Source organism: Schistocerca nitens, chromosome 7, assembly GCF_023898315.1.
Source record: "Schistocerca nitens isolate TAMUIC-IGC-003100 chromosome 7, iqSchNite1.1, whole genome shotgun sequence".
NCBI classification, from domain to species: Eukaryota; Metazoa; Arthropoda; class Insecta; order Orthoptera; family Acrididae; genus Schistocerca; species Schistocerca nitens.
Window position 1 is genome coordinate 501,794,391 of NC_064620.1, and position 25,246 is coordinate 501,819,636.

Here is a 25,246-nt window from a genome sequence, read left to right on the forward strand (position 1 = left end):
TAAATTTCAATCCCCCACAAACACATGAAGAGATGGCCATCGTAAAAATCAACTGTATTGTCGGATTTATAGAGTAAAATGTGGTATTAATCTGATATTTACAACTCATTTGTGCTGCTATCTTCGTATGCGACGAGGTATTTGGCTACTTTAAGAGAGATCGATGGTGAGGATGCATCCTGTGATACAGGCAGAAGATGCTCTCCAACTAAGCCTAAATGAGTTTAATATTCTAGGCCTGTCATGCAGGATGTTACAGATATTAAGCTGATAAGAATAGATATTTTACCTGATGAGAAAATATTTAGAGGAAATGTAGCCATTGTCGTACTGTTGTACATGATTTTCACAGCAAGTAACGATACTTTAGTGATGTGAAAAGCTTGTCTGCTCCGATTTCCTCCGAAAATAACTCGCATGAAAGGTAAAAATCTACATTTTGCCTGAGAAACTTTATGTGTATCAATAACATCCCTGTCTTGAATTGGGTAAAGTGGGTTTTTTAAACTATGGAGGGTCTATGTCAGGGGGAATAGTTGAAGGTAGAACTATAAGACCATCACACCTGCTTGTCTTGAACTGCGCTACGGCCAGTGGCAGGAGTGGGCAAGAGGCTTTCGTCGACTAGAAGCCACGGCTTAGCCTGCGACAACTGGTTAGTTACAAAGAATGCTCTGACCTATCAGCTCTTGCCTGCAACCGTGGGGACATCTCCTGGCAGTGGTGCCCTCTGGATGGCTGAACAGCAAAGTAATCAGTATGCTGAGTGAGCAGCAAGAGAAGCGGATGTGTGTGTTGCATGAGAAGATTGAATACAATGAGTTTTGATGCTAAACCATTATTCCACCGTGTAAAGTGATTGGTTGAATGCTTGGTGCCCACAGTGATGGTTTCTCTATCTTGTGAACATCAAGTATGGCTGATGTGTTGGTCCCAGAGAATGGGCGTGCAGCTCCCAGCGTGACTCGAACAGGTGGTGGTAGCTACTGGATGGCGCGGGCCGGCTACCCAGTCGTCGGTGGATTAAAACGCTTAGCAGTCGCTATTATGTACAATCACAAGGTATTTTTTCACGAGATACATTTAGTGTAAGGTAGAAATGTTATGGTGGAGGAGAATGCTTGTGTTGGCGAACGTCAGTGCATTGTACGTATTAGCACTTCGATCTATTTGTGGCAGAAAATTAATCAGTCTAACTGATTGGCAAAATGTTTCAATGTCCATATCAAACTTTGCAAATAAGTTTTATTATGAGAAAGCTTCTTCGTAAGTTGGTGATGAGTGTTTTAAGCTTTCCATTTGAATCCTGTAAACTGTTTACAATTAATTTGATAGGTTAGTGAAAAATTTCACTCCGTTTTGTATATCGCAATTCCGCCAGCTCACCCTTTCTCTTCAGGATTAGCCGATGACAACAAAGAATTCCGAAAGGGGTTGAAAACCTCTCTCTGCGTGTTTGGACAAATTGATTCATACACAAACAGAATATGGCCACTTGAAAGAGACAGAGAGAAGGCGCGTGTGGAATTTTTCTATCGAAAGAATGCGGTCACCTGATTCTTTTTTCGGGCCAAAAGAACAAATGGAGGTCCCTTGGTCAGACAGGCATGTGGCCTTGGTCTACAGATTTGAGGCACAGGTGTTACAACAGGAATCAGCAGCTCAAAAGAGAGCAAAGGTGGTTTCCTGAGTATCGAACACCACAGGACGCCGATTTCCATTCCACATTCGGTAGTTTTTAGTAGTTATTACCTCATGGGATGTTGGAAAGGGGAGGAGGGGAACCTTGTTTCCTGCCATCTGATTAAATTAAGAATATGCAAATGGAATTGAACAATACATTATTATTGACACTGATTTGAATTTCATGTCATGAGATCCATCCTCACCAAAATAGTCTGAGTCCTTTTTCTGCAAATTTTTTCTGGAAGGAGTGAGATTTGAGGGTGGGGTTTGGGTGGAGTTGGATTGTACATCAGCTCAGTCAATAACTGTACGTTAAGAAGCGTGTATACACGATATTTTTCCAGCAAAACAGCACCTCCAATTTGCTATTTAATAAGGAAAATCGTCAAACAGCCATAAGATATGGGAAGTTATTTTATTTCATTTTTACAACCAATTTCGTGAATTCTATATTCCATCTTTGGGCCCCATATTCATCTCATGTATACACATTCAAGCATATCAATATTTTCATACTGGAGCCGTCAGTCAGTAAATATTGTGAATTCGTATTTCCAGTGCTGACTTCGAAGACTTGACAACAAACAGCAGGCCTCACGTAAGTAAGTTCTATAACTTGGCTGAAGGCCCAACAAATCTAACACTTGAAAAGCAAACAAGTTTAATTTGAAGACGGCTGAAAGCCCATGATTTAAGACTGTAGGTAAAATTACTTAAAAAAAACACAAGGTAGAAGGCCTTATCTTCAATTAGGCTGAAGGCCCCACACAGTCTGACGCTTGAAAGATAAGAACTTTAATTTAAAAACGGCTGAAGGCCGATTAATTTAAACAACTAAAATAATTTTTAGTAGCCCGAAGGCCCAAAGCTTTATCTCTAAACAATATTTTACACAGACTGAATGTCCAAGCAATCTAAGATTTAACAAGTAAGGAATTTAAATTTTTAAGTGGCTGTACGCACATTATCGAAAAACACAACTAAAATAAATTTTCAAAAGGCACAAGGCCTAAAGCTTTATATTTAAACAATATTGTACACAGGCTGAAGGCCCAAACAATCTAAGATTTAATAAGTATGAAATTTAAATTTTAAAGCGGCTGAAGGCCCATTATTGAAAAACACAACTACAATAAATTTTCAAGAGGCAGTAGGCCCAAAGCTTTATCCAAAAAAAAATATTTTAAATGAGGCTGAAGGCCCAAAGAATGCAAGACTTGACAAGCAAGGAACTTCCAGTTGTAAAGCGGCTGAAAAGCCATTAAAATACACAATCAAACACCAATAAGAAAAGGCAGTAAAGCTAGCGGCGATCAGAAGTATCTGGGGGTCGGTCTGCACTTGAAGTATTAACATTCGCTTAGGGGAGACAAGTAGTCGGCCCAACTATATCCGATCCGCTGGCAACCCAACCAAGAGACAGTCAACGGACCCACCGACAAGACGACTTGCTTTCTACCCAACCAGTGCACAAGGTATTACAAAGCCAAAACGTAAAAGGCGTAGCCGACCACAACCAAGTATGCATAAGCTGTGAAAACTACACACACGTGTTGGACAGCGACAACACGGTGAGGAAAGGACACTGCCTGAATTTTACGTCAGCGGCCAGGGCAGGTAACCAGAACGCTAACGGCCACAAGGCAGAAAACTCCGCTGGTGCAATTGGACTGCAAATAACCAAAATGCAGTTAAACTCCACCGGATGGTGGCCAAACTTTCGACAACTCGAACACTCGCTGTTTCTTACGTGAATACCCCCAACAGCCAACCTTGAAAACCAGTAGCACAATGTGAACAGTCTGGCTTCGGTACGTAAATCACCACTCAACTTTGATGTCCTGTGTCGGTGAGACACAAACCTCATAGCAATCGGAACAGCTCCGACACACTCCGACACTGCGTAGAGACCGCCAGCAGGCCCGGTCCACTGCCCCACGCGGAGATTTCTTGGCGAAACCACACCAACCGATCGAATGCCGCACACCGGCTAGCCGGAAACTATAAGCACCAGGCCAAACATAGTACAAGGTGTGAATATCGATACACACCGCTGCTGCCACACATAGAAAGAGGAAGAACCATGGCATAACCGCAATAACCGCAGGAAACCAAAAGCAGAGTAACAGTCAAGGTTTAAACCAATGCATAACCCGGGGCCAGCATGGCTCATACATATTGTACTCGTATATTACCTCCCTCTCCTTATTTCTAACCCCGATTTTTCTCAGAATTTCGAACAACATGCACCATTTTGCATTGTCTAACGGTTTTTCCAGGTCGACCGATTCTATGAAAGTATCTTGACTTTTCGTTAGCCTTGCTTCCGTTACCAACCGCAACATCAGAATTGCCCCTCTGGAGCCTATACTTTTCCTAAGGCCAAACAGATAGTCATCTAACACATCCTCGATTTCCTTTTCCATTCTTCTACGTATTATTCTTTTCAGCAACTTGGATGCAACTCTTAAGCTAATTGTGCGATAATTCTCGCACTTGTCTGCTGTTACAGCCTTCCTAATTGTATGGATGATATTTTTTTCTGAAGTCAGAGGGTATGTCACCAGACTCATACATTCTACACGCCAATGTGTCCAGTCGTTTTGTTGTCACTTCCCCCAATGACTTTAGAAGTTCTGGTTTTATATTATTCCCTCTGCATTATTTGTTCGTAACTCGTTCAAAGATCTCTTAAATTCTGATTCTAATACTGGATCCCCAATCTCCTCTAAATCGGCTGCTGTTTCTTCTTGAAAGACATTAGACATATCTTCCCCCTCATAGAGGCCTTCAAAGTACTCTTTCCATCCATCCGCTCTCTCCTCTGCATTTAACAGAGGATCCCGTTGCACTCTTAATGTTACCACCCTTTCTTTTAATTTCACCGAAGGTTATTTTGACTTCCCTGTATGCTAGCAGCCCTTCCTACAGTCTTTTCTTCTTCGATTTCTTACATTTTCCGTGTAGCCATTTCGTCTTAGCTTCCCTGTACTTCCTATTTATTTAACTCCTCAGTGACTTGTATTCCCCTATTCTTTAATTTCCCTGGACATTTTTGTACTTCCTTCTATCATCGATCAAGTCAAGTACTTCTTCTGTTACCCATGGTTTCTTCTCAGTAACTTTCTTTGTTGCTAGTTTTCCTTTCCAACTTCTGTGATTGCCGTTTTTAGAGGTTTCCATTCCTCTTCAACTGTAATGCCTACTGAGCTATTCCTTATTGCAGTATCTATAGCCTTAGAGAACTTCAGGCGTATCTCGACATTTCCTAGTACTTGCGTATCCCACTTCTTTGCGTGTTCATTCTACCTGACTAATGTTTTAAAATTCAGCCTACTCTTCGTCACTACTATATTCCGATCTGAGTTTATATCTGCTCCTGGGTACACCTTACAATCCAGTATTTGTTTTTGGAATCTGTGTCTCACCATGATGTAATCTAATTGAAATCTTCCCGTATCACCCAGCCTTCTCCATGTATACCTCCTCCTCTTGTGATTCTCGAACAGAATATTCGCTATTATTAGCTGAAACTTGTTAAAAAACTCAATTAATCTTTCTCCTCTCTCATTCCTTGTTCGAAGCCCATATTCTCCTATAATCGTTTCTTCTACTCCTTCCCCTACATTTGCATTCCAGTCCCCCATGACTATTAGATTTTCATCTTCCTTTACATACTGTATTACCATTTCAATAGCCTCATACGCTTTCTCTATCTCTTCATCTCCAGCTTGCGACGTCAGCATTGTCGGTGCTGGTTTTCTGTCGATTCTGATAAGAACAACCTTATCACTGAAACGTTCACAGCAACACACACTCTGCCCTACCTTCCTAATCATGACGAATCCTACTCCCGTTATATCATTTTCTGCTGATGTTCATATTACCCTATACTCATCTGACCAGAAGTCCTTGTTTTCTTCCCACTTCACTATATCTAGATTGAGCCTTTGCATTTCCCTTTTCAGATTTTCTAGTTTCCCTACCACGTTCAGGCTTCTGAAATTCCACGTCCCGACTCGTAGAACGTTATCATTTCATAGATTATTCAATCTTTTTCTCATGGTAACCTTCCCCTTGGCAGTCCCCTCCCGGAGATGCGAATGGGGGACTATTCCGGAATATTTTGCCAATGGAGAGATCATCATGGCACTTCTTCAATTACAGGCCACATGTCTTGTGGATACACTTCACGTGTCTTTTATGCAGTGGTTTTGTAAGTAGGCTGTTTAGGTTTTTTTATTGGTAACGCCACCTCTGTTTGAAAATCACTGGCTGTGCTGTGTGCAGTCTGTGGCTGCTTTGAATTGTTGTAATACTCGCCATTGTAGTGCTAGGCAGCTGGCTGTGAACAGCGCGTAGCGTTGCGCAGTTGGAGGTGATCCGCCAGCAGTGGTGGATGTGGGGAGAGAGATGGCGGAGTTTTGAAATTTGTCATGAACTGCTATATATATATATATATATATATATATATATATATGATGACTATTAAGGTAAATACAACGTTTGTTCTCTATTAATATCTTTCATTTGCTAACTATCCCTATCAGTAGTTAGTGCCTTCCGTAGTTTGAATCTTTTATTTAGCTGGCATTAGTGGCGCTCGCTGTATTGCAGTAGTGGGAGTAACCAAGATTTTTGTGAGGTAAGTGATTTGTGAAAGGTATAGTTTAATGTTAGTCAGGGCCCATTCTTTTGTAGGGATTATTGAAAGTCAGATTGCGTTGCGCTAACAAAATATTGTGTGTCAGTTTAAGGACAGTCGTGTATAATTGTTCAAAAAGGGGACGTTTCATATGTCGACCCTTAGCCGAGGATACCTCACTGGAATCTTCTGATTTTTTTTCTTGTAGTTTGTGTAATTAGTGTAGCTTTTGTTTATTGCTAGCGCGTAATTGTAGAGAAAATCTCCTTTTTAGTTGCAGTCTTTCATTGTTGTACAGTAAAACAGTTGTGGCATGCATGTAGATTTGCACCAAGTATTTCGCAGCTGCAATTAACTACATATTATTTTCAGTGCTATGTTAATGTGTTCTCTTATTTTTGCTCTTCAAATTGTGCTTTTCTGTGTTATCGTGTGAAATATTGTGACAATAATGGCGTGTGAAAAACGTAACACTAGGCTCCAAAGTAAACTGAGAAATGACAGCGAAGACGAAAGCAGTGTGTTAGCGCCACCGAGTAATGAATTAACTGATGTTCAAAGTAATAATTTGGTAATTGTGCATAGGGAAATGGAGCGGGCGGCAAACAATGGCGTAGACAGTGAAACAATTAGTGAGCAGGGAAGCATTATCGATCGGTCGGTCGGCAACAGCTCGCCTCAGGAATCCGAAATGACAGGACACAATTTCGCAAATACTGTAGACTCAGGTTTTGGGTCCTCACCGTTTTCTCAAATGAGTCAAGACACATTTTCTGCTTGTCAAAATGTGAATGTTGCCGGTGAAAATGCACTGCCAAAAAGCATAGAGAAACAGATTCCAGACACTAATACATTATTATTGCAATTAATGCAACAAATGGAACAAAATCAGAGACAACTGGGACAAAATCTCAAAAAGTTAGACACAGTGGAACAAAATCTCAAAAAGTTAGACACAATGGAACAAAATCAGAGACAAACACAGCAACAGTTAGACACAATGGAACAAAATCAGAGACAAACACAGCAAAAGCTTCAAAAGTTAGACTCATTGGAACAAACTCTTGAACAAACACGTGAAGACTTAACTACTGAGTTACATAACATTGAATCGAAATGTCAAAAAGTCTGTAATGACGTAAAAACACAAATTTGTGAGCATTTCCAACCTATTTTTTCGCGGCATGAAAATGCACTACAGAATCACGAAGCAGCCATAAAAGAACTGCAAACTACCGTTCACGAAAATCATGAGACCTTGCAAGCTAAATTTGACTTAGTTGCATCTACCGATTCGGTTACGCAACTTGCAAAAACTCAGGAAAACTTAAAGGACACAGTAGATACTCTGAAACTTCGTTCAGAAAAACACACTGAGGAAATGTGTTCACTATCGGAGAAAGTAGCCGAACTTTCGGATCAGTTCACTAACTTATCTACGAAGGTAGATGATAATCTGAATGACACAAAACCGGTAGTCTTTAATGACACAGAAGAGAGCGAACAAATTAGGAAACTGAAACAAAATCTGAATCAAATTAATACGCAACACCAAAGAGAAATCCGCGAAGTACAAGATCAGCTGACACAGGTAATACAAGAATTACGTATTTCAGAGGACACTCGCGCCACAACACGGGAAGAGGGACTTAGAAATACGGAAAAGACGCAAAATAATAACACAGGGCATTTCAGAAGTTATGAAAGAAACTGGCAATGTGCACCGAATTTTGAGATGGAACGGCCGACACGACCTAACAATGACCGATATGCGACTCGCCGACATGATGATTTTGACTATAAGCTGTTCATTACTACACGTAAATTCAAAACGTTTAAGAATTCTGCCAACGACATTCATCCACAAGCGTGGCTCCATCAATTCTCTCATTGTTTTCCTCCCAACTGGTCATTAGAACACAGATTAGAATTTATGTGTGGCTACTTAGAGAATGAACCAGCTGTAAGAATGCGATCGGTCATTCACGATTGCCACAGTGAAGGAGAATTTTACCTTGCCTTCCTCTCAGCATATTGGTCTCAAGCCACACAAGACCGAGTAAAACATAGCATCATAATGATGAAACGTTTCGAACAATCTGAATTTTCCAGTATTATGAAATATTTTGAAGACATGTTGCATAAGAATCAGTATCTTTCAAACCCATACAGCCCCTCAGAACTCATCCGAATTTGCTTAATCAAACTGCCTGAACATTTACGACATATTATTTTGGCAGGACGTTGCAAAGACGACATTGAAGCTTTTCAGGGACTGTTACAAGAACTGGAAATTGACACTGACAATCGCGGAACGCGAGAACAGGCACACAACAATTACAGGTCACATCTGTCACAATTCCGCGATGACAGAAATAATACACGACAAGGCTATTCTTATAACGTAAATCGTGACCAAAACAGACACCACCCGTATGACAACCGTTGGCAGAGTAGTAATAATTACAGGGAAAGATCACCTCTCCGCGGTAATCACTATTACAGAGACAATCAAAGAAACAGACAATATGGGAACCAAAATAATTATTATTACGGGAGACAGAATAACTTTAGACGCAATGGTCCAGCGCGCAGTTACGATTCAGGGAGAAATTCTCCACCACTTAACCGACAAGAAAGAAACTACAGGAACTACCAACTTGACGACAGACGATGTGATCGTAACGACAGACCTGAATTGCATCAGAACTGGCGGGATTTAAACAGGGCAGGGCCCTCTCGTCACGGTGAATTTGTAGAAGTTAGGTCTCCAAATCTCAATAACGACGCGCGCCAACAAAGAGACAATAGGCAATGACTCATACCGCAGGCAGCCACAAAGCGTTCGTATGAGACTAACGACGCAGCTGCCGTAGCTAGTAATTACGTAAAAATTGAAGACATTAGGGACATCTTGCTCCAAGAACACGACGTAAAACATAACAACATTGCATATCCTGTGATTCACATTACAGTAAATGCCGTAAAATTTACGGCAGTACTTGACTCTGGCAGTCCCATTTCAGTAATTAGTGAAACAGCCTTTAGCAAATGCAACCAATCGAACGATTGCCCCACACTTCCGTTACGTAAGATTAAATTACAAGGTGCAATCTTTGGAAAAAGTGTAGATGTACGCCAACAAACCAACTTAGAATTCTTTTGTCAAAGCCACAGTTTCTCTATGAACTTTCTTATTGTTCCATTATTGTCGACGGAAATTATACTGGGAGTAGACTTTTTGAATGAATACAAAGCAATCTTAAGCTTTCACGATGCTGAAATTATTTTAGAAAAAGAAGGTAAGTCAGTAGCTTTGAAATTTGAAGATTGGCTCTCAAACCATGACGAAGAAATTAATCGGCTTTACCTCCTGTTAGACAACAGTTCGGAATTTTCGACGGAACTTGACACTAACAATCACTCTGCAAGTACTGACAGGGGTGATATCGACGGCGCATTTGATACTAATGAGTTAATTCAGAATAAAATTCAAACAATTGAGAATTGTAATGACACTGATAGGCAGGACCTTTTTGAGATTTTACAAGCACATTCCACAGTTTTTACTCATAAAACAGGAACAATCAAGGGATTTCAATACCAATTTCGTGTTCGTGAGCATACTAAATTTTGTGTTAGACCATACGTAATTCCGGCGCATTATAGGGACCGTGTTAGAACAGAAGTACAATCTATGCTTGACGAGGGCATTATTGAGCCTGCAGTAAGCTCATACAACAATCCATTACATGTTGTTGAGAAGAAAAATGGATCGATCAGGCTTGTCTTAGATTCGAGACAAATCAATACTATCATTATTCCTGAAACAGACAGGCCGCAAACGTTGGAAGAACTTCTTCAAAATTTTAATGGTGTAAACGTGTTGTCTTCCATTGATCTCAGATCCAGCTTTTATCAGATCGAACTTCATCCAGAATGTAGAAAATACACAGCTTTCCTTTGCTTCGGCGTTTGTTATCAGTTTCGGAAACTTCCTTTTGGTTTGAACATTTCTTCAGCAGCATTCATTCGCGGGCTAAATTCCATATTACCTGAGTTCTTAAAATGTCACATCACCTTATATGTGGACGATATTCTAATAGCAGAAGCTTCATGGGAACAACATAATCGCATCCTCAACAGTTTGTTACGTATTTTTGCAGAATCTGGAATTACAGTTTACTTGGAAAAGTCTGAATTCGGTAGGTCAAAGGTGAGGTTTTTGGGACATATTATTTCTTCTGAAGGCATTCAGCCGAATCCTGAAAAGTTAGAAGCAATCAGAGCCATTCCAGTTCCATCCACAAAAAAAACAAGTCCGTAGTTTTCTAGGTCTCGTAAATTTTTACCGTCGTTTTCTGAATATGCAAATTCTTGTTACACCAAAACTTTGTTCTCCCACTGGAAAAAATACTATTTGGAACTGGGACGAAGAAGCACAGTTGGAATTCAATTCTTTGAAAGAATCTCTACTTAACGCGGCAATACTAGCTCATCCAGATCTGTCACAAGATTTCTGCCTTAGCACGGATTCTTCTAAAGTCGGACTTGATGCCCATTTATTTCAAGAAGCCATAGAAAATGACACTACTGTTCAGAAAACCATTGCTTTTGCTAGCCGAGTGCTAACGAAATCTGAAAAAAATTATTCCGTTACTGAATTAGAAGCTTTAGCTATCGTTTGGGCATTTAACAAATTCCGTTTCTTTCTTTCTGGTAAGCACGTAAAAGTATACAGTGATAATCGTGCATTACAATTTCTTATGTCTTCAAAATTAAATCATGACAGGTTAAAACGTTGGGCATTGTTTCTGCAAGAATTCCGCTTCACAATAGTCTACATTCCCGGCAAGGAGAACATTGTTGCGGACGCGCTGTCACGCGCACCGGCTGGGTTTGAGAAAAGTAACACAGAAGGCAACATTGAGAAAAATTTCAGTATTCTTTACATTCAGAAAGTCGCCTTTGAAAACTTCATCACCACATCTTTAAAGGACATTGCTCATGAACAAGATAAAGATCCGATTTGGAAAGACATCAAAAGCAAATGGCATGAAAAGACACACACACAGATTCGGCATTATTATCTGGTTAGAAACAACATACTGTTCAAACGCTGCACTGTTGATGACAAGCTATGGGTACTTTGCATTCCTGACGATTTTGTTAATAAGCTCATTTGGTACATTCATTTCAGCTACGCACATTTTGGCCCACGAATATGTTATCATATTCTTCGAACGACTTGTTATTTTAACAATATGGAAAAGAGAATTCGAAGAGTCTTGTCTATTTGTAAACTTTGTCAAAAGTCGAAACCATCTACTATCTCCCATCGTGCTCCGTTGTTTCCTATCATTCCTTCTAAATTAAAAGAATTTGCTGCTGTTGATCTCTTGGGACCGCTTGTCAGAACATCTAATGGATTTTCGTACGTTCTAATCGCTGTTGAACTTACTTCAAAATTTGTTTCGTTCACACCGTTACGTAAAGCCACTGGGCGGTCTGTATCCAACGCCTTCGTTAAAAATTTCTTACGTGCAGTTGGACACGTTAGTAAAGTCATTTCAGATAACGGACCGCAATTCAGATCTGCTGTTTGGTCACGCATGCTTCGCAACCATAAAATCAAACCTGTTTTTATTTCATTGTACTCACCACATTGTAATCCCTCCGAACGGATTATGAAAGAAATCAATAAGCTTTGCAGACTTTATTGTCACAGAAAGCATCAGCATTGGGACAGATATTTACACTTATTTCAAAACGTGCTGAATGAAATGCCTCATGATTCCACCGCTTTACCACCTACTCTTGTACTGAAGAATGAAAAACCACCGAACAGAATCAGAGAGCTTGTACCTTTCCCGAATACACGTAAACTTCGACACAAAGACATAATTGATTTGGCTCTTAAAAATATAAAATCTGCAGCAGACAAAAGGAGAAAACTACACGGTAAAGCAAATGCAAAGAAACTGTATATTGGTCAGAAAGTTCTCATTAAAGCTCATTCATTGTCACATAAGAAGAAACACTTGAGTCACAAATTCTTTCTAGTTGACAATGGACCTTACAGGATCCGACGTATACCACATGATAATTGCGTTGAAGTTGAAACTCTGCATACTAGGAAGAGTAAAGGTTTACACCACATTTCACATGTAAAACCGTTTATTGAAAGATAATCTGCTTCTTAACTTTGTCTTTGCCATATAACTTTTCACTTTACATTGTTAGTAAGCTTTGTCAGACTTAAGAAACTGTTAACATGCAACAATGTTTTGAAGTTAAATATCCAGTCAAGAATCAAGAGAACTTATTTAAACAGAAATTAAGAATGCATTGTTATAGTGAACAGACGACACAGTGTTGTATTTGTACATTCTTGCTTGTTAGCTGCACGATTATGTAACGACTATCAGGCTTACATAGGACACATACTGGTAAATGAGATTTTAATGCAACATTTTGGTTTACTTGAAAATACATTCTGGGTTTAAATTACTTTCTGTGAGATACCAGATGACACAGAGGTTAGTTTATGTGACAGCTACACGATTTTATCACGACGCTACTAATGAGTGACAATTTACAATGTTGCTTTTGCGCTGTATCTGTTTTATATCTGCACAGTTTTCTGAATTCTTTTGGAAAGAAAAACATGTTTTAGTAGTAACTTTTGTGGTATAGCAACAATGAGACAGCCGTTTTCGTGGCACAACAATACGTTACAGTACAGTACTTTCTTCATCACAACAATAAGCGTAATAACTAAGATACCTATTCGCAAAGCATTTCATTTTTGTGTATCGTGAGGTAAGTACATTGACTTCTGCAGAGCTTAGCTTTCGGAGGACGATAACTACGACACTTCCACAGAGATTATCTTACAGCAAGACGCACATTTAGCGCTACAGGACACGCATTTGAGAGATTAATTTTGTACTTAAGCCATTTTTTTTCAAGACTTTTGAATTACAAAGAAAGTTTTCCATGATACATTTCATTCCATTGCTGTAATCTGTAACACCTGAGGGTATAATTACATTAATCCTCAGGGGGGTACACGCCTACTTTGTGTACCATGTGTTTGGCAAGCACAAGGAGCCCTAGCTAATATGGTATTTGCTTATACAACTTTACACATCGGTACCATATTTCTCTAACACAGAATTACGCAGCTATCTGATTATTTGACAGAGATAAACATTTATTTTACTACATCTGTGACAGACGTTTACGTAATTACACTGTTGGATAACTTCACACTTACGAAATTGTATGTTGTTTGTACTTTGTGAACTGCTCATATTTTTTCAGAACCATTGTGATACTATGAGAGCTTTGAATGATGTATTTGGTATGGGATCATGATTTTTAAAGTACGTTTGAGGTAGATGACACTATTGAAATGAGCAGAGAATTTTTTTTTGGTTTCTTAATTATTGCAAAAAGCTACGACGTTTTCAAGATTTGACTGAGGTGTTATGATGTTATTATTATGATGACGATGTGTATTATGCTATTGAGGTATGCTTATGATCAATAAGCTGATGCTATATAAGGAATGTGATTACGTGTTTATATGTATATGAATAATGAATAGAAGTTAGGGACTATGGTTTGTGAAGAAGGTTGTTGGAAACCAAGAATCGTACTTTAAGAGTTATGAAATGTGTGTATATGCGTGAATGTATCACAATGCTGGTGAAAATTTTTTGGACACTGTTATATTTATAGGATTTTGTTTCTACAGATTTGTAACCCAAATTCTTGACCTGTGAAATATTTTTATATGAGACTGTCACTGTAGCGGAAACTGGTGTCGTAAATATTTCGGTAAGAAAGTTCAGTGACCACCTGCACGTAATGCGTCGTGGGCACCCAGCTGAGCGGCCAGGTGTGCCAGACGCCTGGAGAAAAAGCCATTATTGCGAGCCCTTTTCAGCGGCACAGGTAGGAAAAAAAAAAACGAGGCCACTAACCTCGCTTCTGACATTCCTTTGTAGAAAGCATCGCAAAAACGACACGGTCGTATTTGAAAACATATGATTACACTGTGGAGCTCTTAATTTACGATATTTACTGAAATGCCTAATGAAATGACGAGAAATATTTTACATCTGCACACCTGATTATGACAAGCATCTTTCTATGAGAATTGAGAGAATTTCTACTAACTTATGAAATGTAACATGACTATTGAATGAAATTTTTATGCTTCGCTTTTCATAGTTGCTTATTTCATTTGATATCTAGTTTCGAGCTGTGTTGCAGCATTGCTTTTATAAAATAAAATGCATTTGCTGATGTGAACACTTTCTGTCAACAGATCTATTAAATAATAATTTTGTAATCCACATTCTTAAAAAAAAAGGAGCACTTGGAAAGGAAAGAACAATAAGAAGGGACTAGTAACAGTAACTGCACACATAATTTTCTTTTCAAGTATATGGTAATATTTTTTTACAATAAGTTGTTGTGGTGCACCACTTTAATTACATAGTCATTAAGATGTGAATAGACATTTCCCTTATATGCATTGTTGTCTTTAGTGTACTATTTTTTTCTGCTTGATCTTTGCCATGCTTAGGTATTAATTATAGCATTTGCTGCTGCTGTTTGCCATGCATAGTGCTACTAAATTTCACTTTGTATTATTCTGTTAAGCTAGTTTTACTAATGATTTATTTTTCTTGTTTGCTGCTCATTGCCTTATATTAGTTGTAATTTATGCTGCTTGCTTTGCCTTTTGTATTTTTTATCATTTCTGTTTGTGTTAATTGTTTTCTGCTGCTGCATTGCCTCGTTCCTTAGTTTAGCATCTGAGCTCAGTAGATTTAAGTTAGCTTAAGAGGGGGTAGACTATATAAGAGAACAAGTTGTGATGAATTGGAAGAAATACATTGAAAATCTATAAGAAAATGGTTTGGCCAAAACAGTATTTTGAAAGAGGATATGAACCAAAAAAAGTAGGGTTTAGGGACAACAGGTTTAGGTAGGATTTTCTTGGAAATAAATGATGAAGTAAGATAATGGAAAATAAATAATGAGGTAAGAAATATGTGAACATATATATACAGAAAGCATGCTTGAATAGGATTTTTTTGGTGGAAACAAATGTGGAAATAAGACGAAAGATCTATGGAATGAAGTTTTGGGTTGGACTGCAGCACCAAATATCACACTGAAAACAAACCCTGTCCTGTATTTTTGTGTTATTACACTATGTGTATTTGTGTTTTTCCTGTCTTAATGTGTTTAGCTAATAAGAGTTATGTTGTAGAATTTTTCTGATAATATGTTATTTTCTTTGTAAAGATGTTTAGACATTATTTATTCTGTTTTGTTTTAATGCTCATGTGTAAAGTTGATGTTTCAAAAGTTATTCTGATCTTTTATGTATTTACTTATGTCATAATTCCTGTAACACTGTTGTATATGTTATTTTGATTCTTTTGTAAAGCCTGTACTACAAATGTTATCTGTATTGTTATGTTCTTTAATGATGTATTTTGTACCTTTGTAATTGTATTCTTATGTTATAAAATTGTAATTGACACCAGGTCATCAAATTAAGTAACTTGTAAGTTCCATTTCACTGCACACGTTTCTGTTGGTCATAGTATATGGACAATATGTGAGAAGTAGGGACTATTAGTGTTTGCACGTTAGTTAATAATTCAGCAAAGGACTGGATAACAGCATTGCTGGTTCTAAGGACAATTCCAAAAACTCTGTGAGTGCACAAGTGGTGGTTATGGACTTGCTATATTATCCGCAAGACTCTTCAATGGTGATTGTGCACCTGCACAGTCACAACAGATGGCTGCTGGCCATCTCTACAAGGACTGCAGTGGGTCTGCTCTGTGATGACCTACCAAACGATATTCTTCAAAACTTCGATTGACTCCGCTGTGGGTTTGCTCTGTTGTGGCCCATGACCTGTCTGCATGTCGAGAGTCAGTACTGTCTTTCCGTTGGAAGGACAACGCTACTTCTTCAAGATTGCATGGAAATCGACTACTTCCGTGTGCATTTTCTTTTACTGCTCAGACTTTGAGAAAAACACTGCAATGTGATGAATGATCAGGACTGTCTTTATGGACTGTGAGAAAATTTTAGCTTTTGACCAACATTGTATCAATAAGTGTGTGCATTTGATTTCTTTGTTATTGTAATTATGAAAAATTTTTTCAAATCTGTATTGGCCACTGCCCAAACCAATTTGTAAAATTTTTTTGTGGGGAGCATGGGAGCTATGTAAGTAGGCTGTTTAGGTTTTTTTATTGGTAACGCCACCTCTGTATGAAAATCACTGGCTGTGAAGTGTGCAGTCTGTGGCTGCTTTGCATTGTTGTAATACTCGCCATTGTAGTGCTAGGCAGCTGGCTGTGAACAGCGCGTAGCGTTGCACAGTTGGAGGTGAGCCGCCAGCAGTGGTGGATGTGGGGAGAGAGATGGCGGAGTTTTGAAATTTGTCATGAACTGCTATATATATATATATATATATATATATATATATATATATATATATATATATACATATATATATATATATATATATATATATATATATGATGACTATTAAGGTAAATACAACGTTTGTTCTCTATTAATATCTTTCATTTGCTAACTATCCCTATCAGTAGTTAGTGCCTTCCATAGTTTGAATCTGTTATTTAGCTGGCAGTAGTGGCGCTTGCTGTATTGCAGTAGTGGGAGTAACCAAGATTTTTGTGAGGTAAGTGATTTGTGAAAGGTATAGTTTAATGTTAGTCAGGGCCCATTCTTTTGTAGAGATTATTGAAAGTCAGACTGCGTTGCGCTAACAAAATATTGTCAGTTTAAGGACAGTCGTGTATAATTGTTCAAAAAGGGGACGTTTCAGTTTCCATTTTCTTCTGCATTCTCATGCCATTGATCATTGCTGATTCTTCCGCCTTTAGAGGCAGTTTCCAACCCCAAGGACAAGGGAGTGCCCTAAACCTCTGTTTACTCCTCTGCCCTCTTTGACAAGGGCGTTGGCTGAATGAGGGTGATTTCTCATGCCGGTAGTCTTCGGGCGCCAGTGCTGATAATTAATCAAAATGTAATCGGCGGCGGTTTTCGCACCTGGGATCGAGGTAGCTTCGACTAGTAATCAAAGACGCTACCCTTTTTTATTTGTTTTTTTTTATTTTCTTTGCCCTTCATTTTTCTATATAAATAAAGAAAATTACCTCTTCTACTTCAGGCGTTGACCCTATCATCCGTACCACCCCCAAAACCCATTGAACTTAGAAACAAAAACAATGCAAGTGCCACCGCCACTTTCACCCTAAAGCTAACTAGGACGGTCGTGGAGCACCACTTCAGGTTCCGCCTACGAACAAAAATTAAATATGCCACTGAACATTCAATTAAAAGAAAGAAAACGATAAAGGGAAGGGTACAATACTTTATTATATTTTATTTGTTCTTCATTTTGTTCTTATGTAATTATTTTTATTTCTTTTTTGCTCTACTTTTTCTGTTTTTTCTTGTTTTTTTTTCTTTTTTCTCAGGGATGTCCACAGCAGTCAGACGGCGGGATGTCCTCGTCGTTTTCTCGTTCAGCGAGGGTGAAACACCCTATAATTACCGTTGATGTCTCTCATCAGTCCATCATGTGCAATCTCAGTCTGGAGAGAAGGCATGATTTATAAGTTCCTCCGCATAATCCCATGTAAACTAACAGCTCGCCTACTAAACAACATGCTGAATGACAGAACGATCCAAGTCACCATGGGTTCAGATATTAGTTCACCGAGGAAATTAAAAAATGGCCTACCTCAAGGATCGGTGCTTGCACCACTCCTCTTCAATCTCTACATTGCAGACATACCGGAAACAAGATCAAAGAAGTTTGGCTACGCCGATGACTGGGTCCTTGCAACGAGAAATCAGTCATTTGAAGGGGCAGAGACAGACTTGGAGAAGATGGGAGAATATTTCCGAAAATGGCACCTGCAACCTAACGCCAACAAAACAGAAGTATCATGTTTTCACCTAAACAATAAAGCGGCTAAGAGGGGGCTCAGAATAAAATTCGAGACCACATGGCTTACCCACAATAAAACTCCAAAGTACCTAGGTGTGACCCTCGATAGAACACTCTCTTTCAAAGGTCACCTAATGAAAACAGTAGAGAAACTAAAAACAAGGAACAACATTATACAGAAGCTCTGTGGAACGACATGGGGAGCGGCAGCTACTACGTTACGGACATCAGCCTTAAGTCTCGTCTTCTCAGCTGCCGAATATTGTGCGCCGGTATGGCTAAACAGCCCCCACACCCATAGAATCGATGCACAGCTCAATAACACAATGAGAATGATCGCTGGTGTAATAAAGACTACACCCGTGGAATGGCTCCCAGTAATAAGCCACATACCACCCCCTAACCTACGCCGCACAAACGCTCTTATAAGAGAGTACAAAAAGATAATGAGCAATCGGAATCTACCCATCCATGAGAATTTTGAAGATGCCACCCAAAGCCGCCTCCGCTCCAGAAGGTCACCCATCAGAACCGCAATAGCCACATCTGCAACAGAGGAAGAATTCAACATAACCAGCGCCTGGCACCAAGAATGGTCCTTAAAAAACATCAGCAAACTTCCATGTATCTCCCAGAAGCCTCCAGGTTTTGACTTATCACGCAAAACCTGGGCAACTTTAAACAGAATTAGAACTAAACATGGCAGATGCGCCTATTCCCTCTACCAGTGGGGCATGACAGAATCGCCGCTATGTCAATGTGGAGAAAATCAAACTATCCAGCACATAATAGAAGACTGCCCCAGGACAGCCTATGATGGGACTCCAGAAGATTTCCTGATGGCGACTCCAGAATCAATTGCATATATTAACTCATTAGATGTTTGTTTGTAATTACTTCCAAACTACTATAACTTTGTATAACTACTGTAAGATGTGTATTATGTGTAATTTTGTATAATTTTGTATAATTCTGTATAACCATTGTAATAACTGTAAGAATATCTAATGCCAAATTATTACAATTTTGCATATTGATTGTAATAACAATTGTGTCTAAATGCCATACGCTAAATAAATCTCACAAGGGAACCTCCCCATCGCACCCCCCTCAGATTTAGTTATAAGTTGGCACAGTGGATAGGCCTTGAAAAACTGAACACAGATCAATCGAGAAAACAGGAAGAAGTTGTGTGGAAGTATGAAAAAAATTAGCAAAATATACAAACAGAGTTGTCCATGCGTAACATAGTCAACAACAAGGAGAATGTGAGCTGAGGAGCACCGTGGTCCGTTGGTTAGGGTGAGCAGCTGCGGAATGAGAGGTCCTTCGTTCAAGCCTTCCCGCGAGAGAAAATTTTAATTTTTTATTTTCAGACAATTATTATCTGTCCGTTCGTCCGTCCGATGCGATCACTTTTTTGGGAATGATTATCACATCCAAAAGAAAACCTAAATCGGGCAAGGTAGAAGAACCTTTTTACCCATTCGCCAAGTGTACAAGTTAGGTGGGTCGACAACATATTCCTGTGACGCACATGTCGTCACCAGTGTCGTATCGATTATGTCAGACGTGTTTTCCTGTGGAGTAATCGGTTGACCTATGACCTTGCGATCAAATGTTTTCGGTTGCCATTGGAGAGGCACGTCCTTTCGTCTACTAATCGCACGGTTTTGCGGTGCGGTTGCAAAATACAGACACTAAACTTATTACAGTGAACAGAGACGTCAATGAACGAACGGACAGATAATAACTTTGCGAAAATAAAGAAAGTAAACTTTTCACTCGAGGAGAGACTTGAACCAAGGACCTCTCGTTCCGCAGCTGCTCACGCTAACCACGGGACCACGGCGCTCCTCAGCTCACCTTCCCCTTGATGTTGCTTATGTTTCGCATGGACTACTTAGTTTGTATATTTTGCTTATTTTTTCATAGTTCCACAAAACTTCTTCCTGTTTTCTCGATTGATCTGCGTTCAGTTTTTCAAGGCCTATCCACTGTGCCAACTTATAACTAAATCTGAGAGGGGTGCGGTGGGGAGGTTCCCTTGTCAGTCTCTTCTCACACCTGGTACACCCCAATGGTCTGGAGAGCGAAAACAAAGTAATTCGCAAAGAGCGTACCATACGATGCATTGCGCCGTAAAATCGTGTAGTTACTCGTTAAATAATGCCAGAAATCTAACAACCCTGCAACGCTCTCATTAAAAACGTTTGACACTGCCATAGCCTTAACCCACCCCGTGGCGTTATGACGAGTAGCAGGGAAGTAACTGACGTCGCAATGTATTAGCTCGGTGGGCTCTACAGACTGAGTCGTCCGTCACAGCAACAATGCCAACATGCGCCGTGTGAGGAGCCAGCAGTCGGCAGCCGTGCCACAAACGAAATGGCGCATGTCGGTGTCGACAGCGGCGCATCCGAGGCAGAGAGGATCCTCGGCAAGATGGATCATGTGTAAACGTTGTCGGGCGGGGAATTTTTCAGTCGTTATCACATACCACAGCGCCCTGACCGTGGTGGGAAGGAAAGGGGAGTGTGTGTTACTCCAGAACCGTCTCCAGCCAAGCGCCAGATGTCGGCATTCAACCACATTAGCAGGCAACGTCCGTTGAATGTAGCGGTAGAAGTCCTTGGTGTTAGGCCCGCATCTCGTGGTCGTGCGGTAGCGTTCTCGCTTCCCACGCCCGGGTTCCCGGGTTCGATTCCCGGCGGGGTCAGGGATATTCTCTGCCTCGTGATGGCTGGGTGTTGTGTGATGTCCTTAGGTTAGTTAGGTTTCAGTAGTTCTAAGTTCTAGGGGACTGATGACCATAGCTGTTAAGTCCCATAGTGCTCAGAGCCATTTCTTTTCCTTGGTGTTAGGATCCGCGTGGTCAGCAAGACAGCCAACAGACAACTCATGTCGACCAGATATGTGCGAATGGCGTGATATGTCCAACAGGAATCGGCGGACAGTGGGATTGAGGCACCACCTTCTCAATCAGTGTACCAGGGAGGGTGTCCTTGTCCGAAGTACGTAGGCGACGCATCATATGCAGGAAGAGAGCGCGCGCCCTGTTGTGTACGTTTATCATTTCAATGCAGCCTGCGTGTGTGGGCAACGTTAACGTCTCGTAACGGTTCTTGAACACCCTACCCTCGCTGACGAAATGACCGAAGGCCGCCTGGAATTTAGCAACTACCGTAGCGGCTGTAGTGGACTGACAAGGCAGCCAGTCCACAGAGACGGGTAGCCGAGAGGGCACACGTACACACACGCCGACTGGCGCGAAGTCTGGAACAGGATACGTGATGAATGTGATAAAGAAAAGAACGTAGCTACTAGAACACTTAACTTTTATATCGTCCTTTGGTATACAGCATTCTTGATGATACAAGAGACTCTTTAGATTCATGAAGCAACTAATGGCGCCTTGCTAGGTCGTAGCCATGGACTTAGCTGAAGGCTATTCTAACTGTCTCTCGGCAAATGAGAGAAAGGCTTCGTCAGTGTAGTCGCTAGCAACGTCGTCGTACAACTGGGCCCAGTGCTAGTCAGTCTCTCGAGACCTGCCGTGTGGTGGCGCTCGATCTGATAGTGGCGACACGCGGGTCCGACATGTACTAATGGACCGCGGCCGATTTAAGCTACCACCTAGCAAGTGTGGTGTCTGGCGGTGACACCACATTCCTCCCCCGCAAATCGGCGGACGGTCGTGTGATAAGGCTTCCGCCCGCCGTGGGGAGGACCCCATGTTGACGTATGCGACGAGGTGGGGAGCCGGACAACAGGCGAGGCTGTGCCACCCGCACCCTGCCATTCGGTCCGAGGGGAGCTAGGAAACGCCTGAAAACCTAGTCCAGGGTGCACGTCAACATGCGGTGTATGCGCCCGTAATGAGACAGGAGGGGCCGAAGGGTCGACCTCCATTGCGTCGGGGGATCCGACGCGCGATGACGACATCTGGGCCGGAGCGGGCAAGAGGTCCATGGCGGAGGACAGCTGGTCACGGGTAGCGAGCGGCGGCGCGTGACCCAGGGAGGCGCTAGGCGGCTGCAGCGAAGCGTCCACTGCGGGCGGCGCCGGCGGCGGCTGCGGCGGCTGCGGCGGCGGCGCGACGCCATGAGGCAAAATGGAAGGCATCGTCGGCAACACCTGGGGATGAGGCGAGCCAGTAGATGGGTCCCCAGGGCGCCGACCAGAGGGCACCGTCGCTGAAAGCAGACGGGGAGCGGCAGAACCCAGGCGACGACAGAGGCGCAGCTGATTGAGATGCCGACGCACCTCACCAGAGGCCCCCAAAACCAAATACATCGCGCGGCCGAGGCAGCGAAGAATGCGCCCTGCGAGCCAACACCGTGAACCTCGATAGTTGCGATAAAATACAACGTCGCCAGGAGCAAAAGCAGGAGTCTGCCGCTGCACAGGAACCTGATGCGGCGGATGCAGCAAAGACAGCAAGGTTCGATGAGGACGACCGTGGAGCAACTCAGCCGGCGAGCGACCATCGCGGGGCTGAGAGCGATACGAGGACAAAAAGAGCAATAACGCGTCCTCCCGTGAATGCGACTCTTTCAATTTCAACATCTGTGACTTGAAAGTCCGGACCAATCGTTCAGCTGCACCGTTTGACTGTGGCGAAAACGGCGCGGATGTCAGATGTTGAATACCATTGGCCTTGCAGAATGACTGAAATTCGGCAGACATGAATTGTGGGCCATTGTCGGAAACAATAGTCTGTGGAAGACCTTCAATGCAAAAAATAGCAGACAACGCTTGGATTGTGGCAGAAGACGTTGTGGAAGACATCCGGACAACAAATGGAAAATTACTGAAGGAATCGACCACAACCAACCATCGAGCATTCCAGAAGGGACCAGCAAAATCGATATGTAAGCGTTGCCAAGGGGAAGTGGCTTGTGGCCAGGCAAAGAATTTCCGCGGCGGTGCGGATAGTTGTTCGGCACACGCCATGCAAGAAGAGCACATATTCGTAATCGCAGCATCGATTCCGAACCAAGTACAGTGCTGGCGAGCAAGTTGTTTCGTACGCACTATACCCCAATGTCCTTGGTGAAGAAGCCGTAAGACAGAGGACTGTAACGAACGTGGGACCACGACCCTGGACTGATCATTATCAGAACGCAACAACAAAACACCACGTCGTACAAAACGTCTCTCCTTGTGAGCAAAAAATCGGCGAACCAACGGATCCTCGATCCGTGACTTCGACAAGGCCCATTGCGTAGCAACAAAACGCAAAACAGTAGCAAGGACAGGGTCAGCAGCTGTGGCCGCAGCTACACGACGAAAATCAATCGGAAACGATGCGGCCACGTTATCGGTTTCCGCATCAATGAACATGCAAGGAAGTTCGGAAGAATCGAAAGCTTTATCCTCAGCAACAGGCAAACGGGACAACGCATCGGCGTTGCCGTGCTTAGCAGTGGACTGATACAAGATATCGTAGCGGTTGGCGACCTCATCATGCAATGCGTGGGGAACATTGCGCGCTCTGAAAAATTTCGGTTGCGCGTTTACTTTCAGTTCCACATGTGCTGCATAGTTCTTAGCGCAACCAAGGCCCGGTGCAAAAATGTCTGCAAACTCGTCACACAGACGCGGAACACTGTCTGCAGGCACAGTCTCGTTCACTGATAGGACCTGATTTACTATAGACATGTTAAACAACTGAAATAAATCTAAACCAAACAAGTTCACTGCAGTAGAAGAACGAAGTACGTAAAAAGACACAAGTTTTGTTTGTCCCTTGTATGTGGCAAGAAGGCTGCACTGTCCTAACACAGGGACATTCTGTCCTGAATAACTCGTGAGCTGAACATTTGCGGCACAAAACGGAGGTGCGCCCAGTTGTTTGTACGTGGCGTGATTGAGCAATGAAACTGCAGCTCCGTTATCGAGCTGGAACGGTATCACTTGTCCAGCAAAGTCCAAATCTACAAAAAGTTTATTGTCCTGCTGACGACAAGATCGACTGTTTTGTGCAACGTGAACAGACACTGGTACAGAATCACGTGCGACGTGACGGGAGTTGCGTCGACGGCGACGCACACTTTTTGTGGGACGAACACAGTCACTGTTAGCGAGAGGAACACTGGGCGGAGTGGCACTAACTACATGAATGTCCATGGGCGAAGGTTCCCAAGCCTGTGTGTCCTTGATTCGATTCCGGCGCGAAGCAAAGGGCCTGGAATGGTTGTGATTGTCTGATCTGAGCTTTTTCTGGCAAACACTTTGAACATGCCCTTTCTTATTACAGAAAAAGCAAATAGCTTGGCGTGACGGGCAATTCTCACGCGAATGTCTAGTTGCACACCGCGGGCATGATTTCACTGCATTTGCTTGCTTTCGCGGGACACGTGGCGGTGCGGACGTGCGCGAAGGCTGTTTACAGGTCCGCGCAGCGCGCCCGGCAGGCCGGTTAATGCGACACACTGCTGGCAAAGTTTCAAATGATTCCTCAGCAAAGTCAAGTGTGTCTTGCCTATCTAAAATGTCTATCACTTGTTGAAGGGAGGGATTGACGAGTTTCAAAATCTGTTCCCATATGCGAACATCAGAAACGTTCTGTGCTATTGCATCACGCACCATAGTATCCGAATAAGGGAGTCCACAGTCACATTCAAAAGCACACTCCCTAGTAAGTCCTTGCAAAGTTGCAACCCACTCCCTATTAGTCTGACCGGCCGTACGTTTTGTACGAAAGAACGTATACCTTTTTGCAACTACATTAACTGTGTCTTTGAAATAGGCATCTAAAGCAGACAAAATTTTTTCGTATGACAGAGTTGTTACGTCGCGCCGGGGAAACAATTTCACTATCACACGGTAGGTGGACACACCTACACACGAAAGCAAAAACGGCTGCTGCTCATTACCTTGAA